This window comes from Anabrus simplex, chromosome 1, assembly GCF_040414725.1.
Source record: "Anabrus simplex isolate iqAnaSimp1 chromosome 1, ASM4041472v1, whole genome shotgun sequence".
Lineage (NCBI taxonomy): Eukaryota > Metazoa > Arthropoda > Insecta > Orthoptera > Tettigoniidae > Anabrus > Anabrus simplex.
In genome coordinates this window covers 1,652,283,343-1,652,297,431 of record NC_090265.1, presented here as the reverse complement: position 1 = coordinate 1,652,297,431, position 14,089 = coordinate 1,652,283,343, and positions in this window count along the sequence as shown.

Below are 14,089 nucleotides of genomic sequence, written 5' to 3'. Positions count from 1 at the left end.
ACTTTTATCCCCGAAGAATATTGAAATATGGAGGTAATTTTAATGATGGTGCAGACATTCGGGAAGTCCTATTACATAACGGATTGCACACTCTCCGTTTAGACTGGAATGATCTAGAACCTTGGTCTTATGACGTTTTGTCGTATCTGTATCCTTTTTACGTTTGATTTTTCTCTATTAATCGATGTTAAGTAAATTTGGACTTTTTACAGGCATAATTCATACTTTCGATCACTTATAGGAAATATAGAATCATCAAACTTTTCACTAAAATTGGCCCACCTAGTAGCCATATGTGAGCCATTGCTATGTATGTAGCTGTCACATAATTATCCCAAAAGTAATGAAATGTGAGATAATCTTACAAATACTTTACCCTGTTCAACGTTTCTAACTCAATCTGACCCAAGAATAGATGAGATATCATAGGACCAGCCATTTAGGCCACTAAATCCGGTGTCTTATGGTATAATCCTTTGTCGATATGATATACGTTTAGCAGAAGTTAATCTGTAAATGAAGGTCTGCAATATTGTAAACAAGCATATACTTTCGTATATCGATCTATATATATTCACTGATGTCGATTTGTAGCGATCGAGAAAGGGTGTGTCTGCTATTGTAATCAGTACTCCCCACGCTGAATTTGACTGGCAGTAGGAATGGGGTCCTTCTCCAACTCCTGTGTAACTGGCATTAGTAAGGAAGGCCTACCATTGTAATGAATAGTTCACTTCTCGATTTGACTTGCAGAAGGCAAAGGAGCATGCAGTTTTGTTTAAAACTCCCCCACCCGATTGTGTTTGGCAGTAGGCAAGGGTGCCCGCAATTATAAACAAATGTCCTCATCTAAAATGTGACTGGCATTAGGCATAGTGGCCTGCTATTTTGATGGAATCTCACCAACTTGGTGTGACTGGCGGTAAGCTTCTGGCAGTAGGAAAGGGGCCTGACATTATAATGATAACTGCACAACTCAATTTCCACTGATAGTAGGGTAGTTGCCTGCCATTATAATAAAACTCCTCAACTGTTATCTGTCTGGAAGTAGGAAGAGGGGGCTGCCATTGTAACGAAAAATCCCCAAATCGATTGTGACCACGCAGTAGGCAATGGGGCCTGCAATTATAATGTAAACTTCCCAACTGGATTGTGAATGGCAGTAGGCAAGTGAGCCTGCCATTATATCACAAATCCGTAAGAAACACTTTACATTGGAAACAGCGTATGGCGACCTCCCCATGCTGTTTCTCGGATAACGCTAAGAGACATGCAATTTGAAAACAATCTTATTTACTGCATGTAGAGTATTTACTTCGGTATTCGAATACAATGTAGAATACCGTTGCGAAGCACGGGTACATTTGCTAGTGAAAATATAACCTTTAATGAAATTTTAATTCATTTCTCGGCTTTGTAGTTAGACCCATTCCAGCCCGCACCTTATTTCACCTCTGCATTCCACGGGTAACCCCGTAACAACAACAATAATAATAATAATAATAATAATAATAATAATAATAATAATAATAATAATAATAATAATAATAATAATAATAATAATAATAATAATAATAATATAGTAGCAATTAAATGAAGGCCTTGAAAGTTTTGAATGTAAGGTCTTCTGTTACTCGTAACCTCGGCCCTAATAAGGGAAACCCTTGAACTCGACCGTTCTGAGCTGCACGAAAATATGCAAATAATATAGATCGCACATCACAGTAACGGTGGTATGAGTCATTCCCATGCTAAACGATGCGTTCTATCTCATGAGATACGTGAATTATCATCCACTCAATCCCTGGAGAGGAACGTCGTCAATACAATGAAACATAATATGAACACAATATGAAGAAAACCACATAATTCAATGCCGTGAGTACATTGTTACATTTTCCATCAAAAGTGTCGAAAACCCTCCGGTTAAAATAATTACAATTCGTTAACCACATTTGTTCTACTGACCTGATAGTGCTGCCACTAGACTTTAAAGCGCAGATGTAGGATTGAAATGAAGTGGTTAATCCATAGAGGATGATAACGTTTTACATTAAATGTCACTTTCGTATTGAAGCAGTCCAATGCCAATCAAAACACTAAATTTCCGAGCGGCGATAGGACAGTGTCTATGTCATAACCTTCCTTATGCCGAACATTTTGCAACCTAATCTTGTGTACTTTAACATTGTACACCCTACGCAGCCATATTTGATATGAAAACAAATTACATTTTTGGTACTATATAGAACATTTTATCCGAAACAGAACAGCGCCTGTCTTATATATACGATAAACGTTCAACACCAGGATGACAAGAATAATATAAAATACCATTTATGAGACAATTTTCATCCAGAAAAATGTATGCGTTATTATACAAATATGGTGAAAGTTTGCAGTGGATTCAGGCGCTTTGGAATGCCTGCCTCATTGTTGATACAACGTCTCGGTTCGCTCCAAGGTCTCGGATTCCTCTGTGTCGGCATTTACTTAATTCACAGGGGCTTGCGGGCTGAACGACGAAAGGCACAACGGTCTACAATGATTTTTTTGCTAGTTGTTTTACGTCGCACCGATACAGATAGGTCTTTCAGCGACGATGGGACAGGAAAGGGCTAGGAGTAGGAAGGAAGTGGCCGTGGCCTTAATTAAGGTACAGCCCCAGCATTTGCCTGGTGTGAAAATGGGAAACCACGGAAAACCATTTTCAGGGCTGCCGACAGTGGGGTTCGAACCTACTATCTCCCGAATACTGGATACTGGCCGCACTTAAGCGACCTATAATGATTTATATTTTATAGAATTTTTACATGATTTTGAGTGTATATAGGTGTTGTAGTATATAGAGGGGAGAGCCTATACGCCTCCATTAAGACCCCTATTAGAGTATGGTTCCAGTGCATGGGACCCCACCAGGACTACTTGATGCGAGAACTGAAAAAGATCGAAAGGAATGTAGCATGACTTGTTCTGGGTGATTTCCGGTAAAGGGGTAGTGTTACGGAAATATTTCAAACTTTGGGTTGGGAAGACTAGGGAGTAAGGAGACGAGATGCTCGAATGAGCGGTATGTTTGGAGCTGCCAGTGGAGAGATGGCGTGGAATGAGATTTAGTAAACGAATAAGCTTGAGCGGAGCTTCTTAAAGTAGGATAGATCATAATGTGATGATAAAGTTGAAATTCAAGAGGACAAATTGGGGCTATTATTCACTTACAGGACGAGGAGTAAGTGTTTGGAGTAATTTATCAAGGGACATATTCGATAGATTTCTAAATTCTTTGCAAATATTTAAGAGAAGTCAAGGTGAACAATTGATAGGGAATCTGCCACTTCGGCGACAGCCATAAATGCAGATCATTGATGACTGAATCGTTCAAAGTATGGATAGAATCCGTCAAGATTCCTGTTGGAATGTTATTATATTGCTGGTCACATGTATACAGTCAACATAGTTTCTCCCCAGTTCACAGAAAGGATGTCCATCGAGTACCGGAAAAAGACTCTTATCACTACGGTCTGGGGTCGGTCGATGTAAGAATAATATGAAGAATTGGGGTCTATCTGAAGAGTCAACCCTCTGTGTCTGCGGAGAAGAACAAACTATGGCGCACCTCCTTAATTGCAACTCTTGCCCTCTCGTTTGCACCATGCAAGATTTAGTGACGGCCACAACAAATGGTCGAGATCTTGCCAAATTCTGGTCCGGTATGATATAATTGTTACTTTGAATGTACCCCTAGTTTGTTTTTTGCCAGTTAAGCCTATTTAATTATTTTTCATTTTTAACTAATAATTTATATGATGTATTGCTTATGATACAAATAAATAAATAAATAAATAAATAAATAAATAAATAAATAAATAAATAAATAAATAAATAAATAAATAAATAAATAAATAAATAAATAAATAAATAAATAAATAAATAAATAAATAAATAAATACATAAATAAATAAATAAATAAATAAATAAATAAATAAATAAACTAAGTTATAATCAATTTTGTTATGACCCCTCAATTAAGTGAGGAATATATTGGAGATAACAGGCCCACTTCTCATCATCATCCTCTATAGCCTGTTGAACGTTCTCTACAAGCTAAATGTAGATGTACAGTTTCTTTCATTGAATGATTTTGAGTGCCGGGATGGTTTGGAGATATTTTCGGCTCGCCGGTTGTGTGGTTAATCTTCTCGGTACACCGCATGGCGGTGAGTAAGATATAGCGCTGTGTGAGGGTACTGTTGTTGGGGTAGAAGTTAATTTGGGGGCTGGGAATGGGAAGTAAGCGGCCGTGGCTTTTAGAATGGCCCATCCCAGCATTTGCCTTGAGTTGAAATGGGGAAACCATGGGAAACCAATTCGAGGTTTGCTGACGTGTGATTCGCAAACCACCTGTCTCACGATTACAGAGCCAGCAGCAATAACTGACCCTGCCGCAACTCGCTGAGCTTTCCTTTTCGATCGATGCACAGGTAAAGACAGTTCAAGACAATGAACATTGTTATCATCGAAGTTACAAATACACCTGTGAGATTCTAAAATGGGAGTCTCCTTTCCTTGACGACAGGAAGTAGCGTTATGTTCCTTGAAATCTTCTACCGCAACCAACATTACACGTTTGTGCATCCGAGCCGCTTCATCAGTGATATTTTAATGAATGCAGTTGATATTGATCAACGGCCACTCTCCTCTTCCTACTTATATGCCATTTCACGGCTCCTCTTGTACACTTGTTGGACATACATTACATTTCAACAGATAGGCCTACAGTACTCTACGAATATTGATAGGTTCCGTGTCTTCACCCAAATAAATCTACAACAAATTGTCTGTTGTTAATTATGTTTCAAACATCGGTTTAGATACCAGCCCTTAATATCGTCTTATAGTATAATGACTGTACCAAAACTGGAGTGCTTGGCGTTTTCGAACTTTAAAGACCATATGTTCTAATAAAAGGCATAAACCATATTGATCCTAAAAAAATAGATATCATAAATGTCTTTTTAGCATTACGAATTTCAATCTCTGAAAATAAATCAAAAAATGTGTTTTGGACTGTAACATGGAACAGAACTGTTGAAATTTTAATGTAGAATTATATGTAGATATTTTATTGTAATGTGAATGTTTCTTTTGACTTAATCACGTGTTGTAAATTTATGTTCTCTTTAGGGATTTTGAGTTTTTGTTAGTCGCTGAAAACGAGACTATATCTGTTCTCTAAACATGTAAGATGTTAGTATATATTAAATAAGTAAAATATACTATTTATACTAATTGTATTGATATGTGGACCATACCTTAGTTATGTTTCGCACGTTTGATGAATGTTAACAAGTGATTACGGATCCAGTAGGAACCGAATATGGTCAGGTTCATTAATACAAACTCTCAGACACATGAGACGGAGCGAGCTCTGTCTCGCCGAAATGATGTTCTTCTTGAAGTATTCATTGTAGTCAAGTATGGGAAGGATTCTTGACCCATATCTTTCCCAGTTGTGTAAAGCTTTAACAGATATTTTAGTAACTGATTACTGATTTATCTCTAGTGTATAACAAGCTGAATCAGAACTTTTCGTAGAAACTCTAGTCTTTAAATAAACATTGCACTCTAAGCATGATTGGCCGGTAGACCTTCAGTACATTACAGTAATGAGGCTATTAAATTTGATTTGTGGCTCAAGCTTTCTCAGAAAATGCAGTGTAATAGATACCATTTCATTATTCTCCTGTAATGACATGCATAATGTTGAGAACACACTGTAATACATTGAAAGTAAATGCAACACGATGAATAAAATAGATAACCTTCCGATTACCATGCTGAATAGAAGTTAAATACACTCAAATTATATTGCTTGATTTGTTTCTCGAAATCGAGTTCCATTGAACTCTATAGTCGATGGCCAAAAGTTCAGTAACTTAAGGATTTCTATAATCCAATATTTTTAAATTACTTATAAGCTTATTTTATTCCTAACAAACCGATCTCGATAGCTGCAGTCGCTTAAGTGTGGCCAGTATCCAGTAATCGGGAGATAGTGGGTTCGAGCCCCACTGTCGGCAGCCCTGAAGATGGTTTTCCGTGGTCTTCCATTTTCACACCAGGCAAATGCCGGGGCTGTACCTTAATTAAGGCCACGGCCGCTTCCTTCCACTTCCTAGGCCTTTCCTCTCCCATCGTCGCCATAAGACATATCTGTGTCGGTGCGATGTAAAGCAAAATAGCAAAAGAAATATTCCTAACAAGTCACAATATTGTCAATTTCACATTTCACATCCACGTTCATACTTGATAAAAACATAACTGTGTACAGGTATTTCGTTTATTTCCTGATCGACAGTACTTCTGTGTCTCTTTCTCAAGTCTCATATAGTGGTACTGATATTGAGGTCGAGTTGTACACTTAGCTTTACCAATATTGTTTATAGTCTTCAACAATTTAGTGTTGTCCCACTGGAGCAGGTCAACTTTTAGAATGTTCGATCACTACTTTGCTCAGGTCTCGGCATCAGTTGAATTTCATGCCTTTGCTGATAGTGTCTTGCCACGTTGCTTTGGTCTGCATCGTGATCGTTGGCCGTCGACGACAAGGTGATAGGATGTGTTGGCAACTGTTCTAGGTGCTGCCCGTACGACGTGACTAAACCATCGTTGTCGCACTTCTGGCATTTTTCTTATATTTGGGCCTTACCAAGCTGTTGCCAGAGTGTCATTTTGGACGTGATACCGAACTGAGAAACCTATCGACCAATGAAACACGCTTCGCCAATAATACTATCTTCAAATATCTTCTGAGGCTTAGGCTGTTCCCGGTCAGACTAACACTTTCACTCCATATTATTACAATGGCTCTTTACAATATTTGCTATACGGCAAACGAAACCACGCTTTGATTAGGGAATTTATCCGCAGTGTGTCGGTTACCACTGTTAGTTGCAGATATTATATTTGATTCCAGGTACTGTTATTAAGTATTGACTGGAGTGTACATGCAGATCTATCGGGAGTGTGCCTGAAAATATCTCCACGTCTTATGATTTGGACACGAATTTATGTTTCATCCGGCTCCGTGGCTGACTGTTCTCGTTGTCCCGGGTTAGATTCGAGTTCGGGTCATGGATGAGAGGGTTAGTTTGTTTGACTCAAGGACTGGTGTTTAGTGCTATCCCCCGTATTCCTGCAACTAGCACAAGACACTACCTTAAACCATACAAACAAGCCATTTCTCGGTACAAAGCTGACGCAGGCTGCACTCAACGAAGTATCTGATTCTCTTAAAAAGTCTTCTCCTGACTACGGGGCAAGAGAAAACTTTGTTTCGTAAATTAAGGAAGTGCTGTTGGATAAAAATACAAGCGTTGTAAACATAGGAAGCATTGGTCTGCGATTATTGGTTTCGGCAGTATATGTGCTTACTACAGCACCGGCGCTTAGCCTCACAGACCCATGCCACAAGTTTTTGTACTTAGTGGGGAACGATGTAGGTTGACATGCTGTTTCTCTGTGTACCTTCTTCCTTCATTTAGTGTGAGCTTGCCCTCTCGGGTTGCGTGATCAGTTATAGAACCGGAAATAATGGCCGTTTGGATCTGACAGACTTGGCGCCAGTGCTCTTGTTACGCAAGCTCACTTCTATAAAATAAAGTCTACGCACATTAGGGTCTTAAAAGTATTGTTTAACAGTTTTAATACTTACTTATTCAAGGATGTAATGTGAACAGTCCTTTTAATGGCATTCTTATATAGTTAAATCTGGCCAATCAACATGGATTAAGACTGTGAAAATGATTTACAATCAAACCCTGACAAATCAGACAAGGAAGAGAGAGAGAGAATGTGCCACTTGTGGATAAAATAGAATAAGACAAAGTACAATTGCAAATTTCGTGCGGCCAGTATCCAGTATTCGGGAGATAGTGGGTTCGAACCCCACTGTCGGCAGCCCTGAACATTTTTTCCGTGGTTTCCGATTTTCACACCAGGAAAATGCTGGGGATGTACCTTAATTAAGGCCACGGCCGCTTCCTTACCATTCCTAGCCCTTCCTTGTCTCATTATCGCCATAAGACCTATCTGTGTCGGTGCGACGTAAAGCAACTAGTAAAAAAATCGTAAAAGGTTTTCATGGGTATGGTATGCTGAATTTTAATGCTAGGGGTGTCGATTTTCCAAGTATTTTGTGAATATCAATTGAAATGATAAAATTGCTTGTCCAGAGAGATTATTTTTGAAGAAAAACCCTGCATTTTTTACTTTGTTATTTAGAACGTTTTTAATAAAAATAACACTGGGCAAAAATATTTAAATTTTTGTTTGTTAAATGGAAGCGAAAGGGTGTTTCTGGTACACTTTTTTCTGTTGATTTCAAATCTGTTTTTAGAATTTTTTTATCACGCACAGTTTTTGAGTAATTTTCAAAAAATTGAAAAAATGTTGTTGTTCCTACTAAAATTTATCATCTAAACTTAAATATCATTTACATACCTAAAAAGTATGAGAGGTAGATTTTCGGCTGAACTTAGCTTGAGGAACATCCCTTTTGAGTGACCAGCAGTAGTCAGCCAGCATATTTGGACCCCATTTTCCCTGGTACGGCTTTCAAATTCGACGATGTCTTGATGGAAACGTTCCCCATGTTCGTCTGAGACAGCACCGAGATTTTCAGGGAAAAAGCCAAGATGCGAGTCCAAGAAGTGTATTTTAAGAGACATATTACATCCCATGTGTTTATAGTTTTGTAGAAGTTCACTAATATTTTCCCTGTCATTCTCTGACCTGTAGTTTCCTAGAAAGTTTGTGACCATCTTCTTAAATGATGACCATGCAGCTAGTTCGTATGTTTTTAACTTGCTTTCAAACACTGTATCTTTCATCAGTTCTTTGATCTGAGGACTAACAAATATGCCTTCCTTTAGTTTAGCTACAGATATTTTTGGAAATTTGATTTGGAGAAATTGAAATGCATCCGTATTATGATCAAGTGCTTTTACAAAATTCTTAATCAAACCTAGTTTTATGTGTAATGGGGGCAGTATGATTTTGTCAGATGCAACAAGAGGCTGATGAACGACATTTTCCTGTCTTGGAGTAAATGACTGTCTTTTTGGCCAGTTCTTTCTTATATAGTAATTATTTCTATCTCGACTATCCCACTTGCATAAAAAGCAGCAAAATTTCGTATATCCTAACTGCAAACCATGTAAGCTACAACTTTCAAATCTGAACATATCTGCCAGGAATACTTTTCATACTGGATAGCGGATAGTACCATTTTCATGTTCTCATATGATTCCTGTAAGTTAGCTGCATGGGCTACAGGAACTGATGGAAATGTATTTCCATTGTTAAGCAGTACCGCTTTCAAACTTCTTTTTTGAAGAATCAATGAATAAACGCCATTCTTCTGGATTATGCTGCTGCCCTAGTAACTCGAAGATACCTGTAACATCATTGCAGAAAACTAGTTCTTCCTTTTTAGAAGAAAGATGCTCAAATTCCTTTTGACGTTGGCGGAAGAAGCAGACTTTGGTATCTTTTTCTATAAGGTTCCAGTCTTTTAGTCTTGAAGCGAGTAATTCTGATTTGGCTTTAGACAAATTAAGATCACGAACCAAATCATTTAGATCTGATTGTGTAAGTTAATGAGGCTCACAATAAGCAGCAGAACTTTCTACAAAGGGTTGGTCATCATCCATTTTACCATCACATAACTCTTCACCAACATCAACTTCATCTCCATGCATCAACGATCTATCTGGTGGAGAAGGTATAGGAAGCTCTGGACCATGTAGAACCGGTCTGGTTCCTGATTTCAGAGACAGATATGCAACTGTATGTTTTGACTTTGAATATATACCAGAGATATTAGTCACACAAAAATAGCAATCGGTCAAATGATCCGCAGGTTCCCTCCACTGCATCGGAATTCCAAAAGGCATATGGCGAGTCCCCTTCATCCATCCAGTCAGTACAGTTACACATGAAGCACAAAATATGTTAGGGGCCCAATACTGATTCAGACCCATCTTGCAATCAAAATACAACTCATAAGCTTCCTTAATTAAAGTAGTAACACTTCGCCTCTGCGCTTTAAGGGTTAACTCGCCACCTATATTACAGAAACTATCTGGTTTATTTTTACAGTTGCGAGGCAGTCTTCACACAATAAAATAAAACACTACTGTATATTGAACACAAACTATCTCCTTTCAATAGACTTTGGAAGCACAACTCTATGCAGACAGTCGCATGAAAGAAATCTCTATTTCAACTGCAATGTTTTAAAGTTTCTAATTGTTGTGGCAACAATGAATCATATGGAATTCTGTGCATTCTTAAGAGAATAAAAATTTTAAAAATATACTAAGAGTATGATAAACCAACATTTATAATAGTTTATTAATCTTTGTTAATGGTAGCATGCTAACCCGTAAATATGAAAACAAGGATTTGAAATTACAAAAAAACTGTGGGTGATGGGAAGTTTCTGGTTTCATATTCGTAATCAGCACACAATAGTACATAAGAATCACCATACATTATACATTTAACAAAATCATTGTAGACTGGTGTAATTAACAATGCCAGACTGCAGTACATTTTGTTGTGTAATATACAGTTCCATTAACGCATTATTTCAGTAGAATTTGAAGTACACCTGCGGAATGTAGAACGAGTGTATTTTTATACATTTACTTATTCTCTATAATCCATTGAAAGGATTAAAATAATTGAAACTGTTTGTTGGTTAAAATTTAGAATAATATTTTTAAAAATACGCAAGGGTCTCTAAGACCATGAGCCAGCACTCATGTCACAATATAGTGCCAGAGTCGGGGATAAATTGTAAAAATATTTGCCAACCTCCCAGGTGCTCTAACGCTGTTTGCGTTTTGTTTACATTTTAGCTACAGAAAATGAAAACGGACCAACATTCAATACCTCAGAGCAGGTATTTGGAAAAAAATATGGCACAATTCTTGTCACCGTAAGACATGTTCGCGTATTATTTAGAAAATCCCCGGCGTTTTTCGGATACTATTTGCAGTCTCAGCAATCCGCGCGACAATAACACAGAAGACTCAAGTAGGGTCTTGCGGATAGCGCCTCAGAGAAAACACTGTGGCTCGTTAACACTCGAGCGTCTGAGAGGTAATCAGCCGAAACTAATCACCAAAGACCTAAGATTCCTAGGTCCACAATACTTGTATTTTTACCCTATAACACTCCTTTAATTTACGAAACACAGTTTTTACACACCCTGTTTAATAGCCACTTGAAATTATCTTTTACATAGCCGGGCTGAGTGGCTCAGATGGTTGAGGCACTGGTTTTATGACCCCAACTTGGTAAGCTCGTACTTGGCTCAACCCAGTGATATTTGAAGGTGCTCAAAAACGTCAGCATCGTGTCGGTAGATTTACTGGCACGTACAATAACTATTGCGGGACAAAATTCCGGCACCTCTTGTATAGCTGGATAATTTGACTTATATCCAGTACTTGTACCACGGCTTCAATTCCGCACACGTGTGCATACATTTTGAACCACTACTTACGAATGATAGGGGCTGCCTGGCCGAGGCGGTAAAGGAGTGCTCGGTTCGGCTGGAAGGAAGTGGGTTCGAATCCCCTATCAGGAAGTCGTAAAATTTAAGAAACGAGATTTCCATTTCCGGAGGTGCACATGGCCCTGAGGTTCATTCAGCCTACACCAAAAATGAGAACCAGGTTAATTCCTGGGGGCAAAGGCGGCCGAACGTAAAGCTAACCACTCTACCCCATCAAGTGCCGAGGTTAAAGATAGTAGAAGCCTTTGCCTTCCACCTCTCCAAGGGCCTTCATGGGCTGTACGGAGATGACTTTGCTTTTACTTGCGAATGTTGTCTGCGATGGAAGTTTCTGTGTTAATTTTTCCATATTCTGTACTGCAACAATACCTTCATCAATATAGCATTTCCGTTTTCTGGTAGTCTCGATGAAATAAAATGCATTTAAAGCTCAGTTTCCTACTGGTTTTCTTGCTTGTAATCAGTGCACATGCATATTGTAGTATATTGTAGTATATTTTGCTTCCAGTGTGTGCTTCTACAATTAGCTGGAGCTATACCAAGGATAGCAGCAGGTGCAATATAAATGGCACAGCATCTCTCATTCTTTTTCTCGTGCACCTGTGATAGTTTATGGATATGCCAAAACGCTTGTTTAGTCCGCGTCGGTTATTGTCTACTCTCGGACAAAAACACGTAACAACGAGAGGTACAAAGAGTGGAAATCTACGCCCGCTCTTTCCCTTGAGGCCACCCCGGAGCCAAACACTAAAACCTGCTGAGCAATTGTATGCAGCGTTCCGTACAATATAACCTAAAACAAAATAACGTAACAGTGGCATTAAAAAATATGAGTCGTGATACCTGGATGATAAAAATAGAATGTACTTCTCTGTGATTAGAGAAAAATTATACCTCATTTTGTTTATAGGGAGAGAAAGGAGTTTGTTCCCCGTAGCACAAAGCAGAAACATTCCATTCTATCAGCAAGAACCGGCTTCTCTGAATTAATAGCAGGTTTTATAAATTAGATTTATTGAGCATTGTAATGTGCCTTTTTCCCCATTTGGAGGTTTTATCTTTTCGCATAAATTTGCATATGTCTCCTTAATTTATATGTATTTCCCAGTGAATACCTGTATACATTATTTTGCAAGGATGGTACATTTAATTTTGATTTGAAAATTGTAGCATTATTTTATACACTCAAACAAGAATTGAAAACCCTAGTTTCTCGACCATAAAGTAAAGTATGACAAGACATCGAAATTGACGTAAAAAATCCTACACGATATAAAATATAAGTTCGGCCATGGTACTATATGACTATTTTTATCAAATTTACTGAAGCCTCACTTATAAATTATCTCTAAAATCTTATTCTGTAAGCATAAGTTTTGCGTTTATGGTGGTATGTTCCAGAATTTGCTTCAATTTTAACATGCAACGTAGTTTTGGTCTCGTATCCCGTCAGTTTTCCAAAATATTGTATTGAGCCAGTCCTGTCGTAGATCCCTTCGGAATTTCCTTCAAGGGATAGGTGATTCAGACCGGAGAGCTTGCGTGTGGCCTTGAGGGTACGGCAAATCCCTCCTTTCATTATGCCTTCGACTGGTTTCTCTGTTCGCCTTCTGGATGCTGCATCGAGAATGTTCCGTCTGTAGCCGAGCCTCGAAGTTTCTAGCACTCTATCATCAGGATATACATCGTCTATCCGTGATGGTTTTCCGTGGTTTCCCATTTCCACACCAGGCAAATGCTGAGGGTGTACCTTAATTAAGGCCACGGCCGCTTCCTGCCCACTTTTCCCACTTTCCCCTTCCTGTCCCATCGTCTCCATAAGACCTATCTGTGTCGGTGCGACGTAAAGCAACAAACTTTCCGGGATGTTGGAGGACGGAAAATAGATCAATTTGGGATCAGGAACCGTAGTCCGTAGACGTTTGAGTCAAAAGTTGTTTAACGTCCGTCCCTTCTGAAAATTTCGGCAGGTCCTATCATGACTGTTATTCAATCATATAATTCTGGGGAAAATTAATGGGGGGTTTTCCCGTTGTCTTCCTGAATGACATTATAGGCTATTCATCAGCCACCTTTAACATAGGAAACAATGCTGTTGTAGTCGAATTTCTGAGGTACAGGCGCTACGGCTAATATCTCCTTCCAGCATGGGTACAGATAACTTCACCTCAATTAACCCGAGCAATCAGTTGCCCTTTCCACCACCGACATCTTACTGAAGCCCTCTTTCTCCTCTGTAGGTATCTTTGAGATCTTCACTCGTAACGCTGAGCTGGAAATTTCACTAGGTACTACACACCGGGTCAGAGTGCTCTGGGATTCGCATGGGCAGAGTCGCCACTCTCTGAGAAGAGCTGTCTCGAAAGAGGGTCTCCGCCTGCTACCTACCTCATAATTTTTACACTTTTATTATTTCTGTCTGGTAGGATTAGGCCTACATGTTTGCTTAATTCATATTTATTCCCCGGTCAATACCTTTTAAATTATTTTGCAAGTATGACA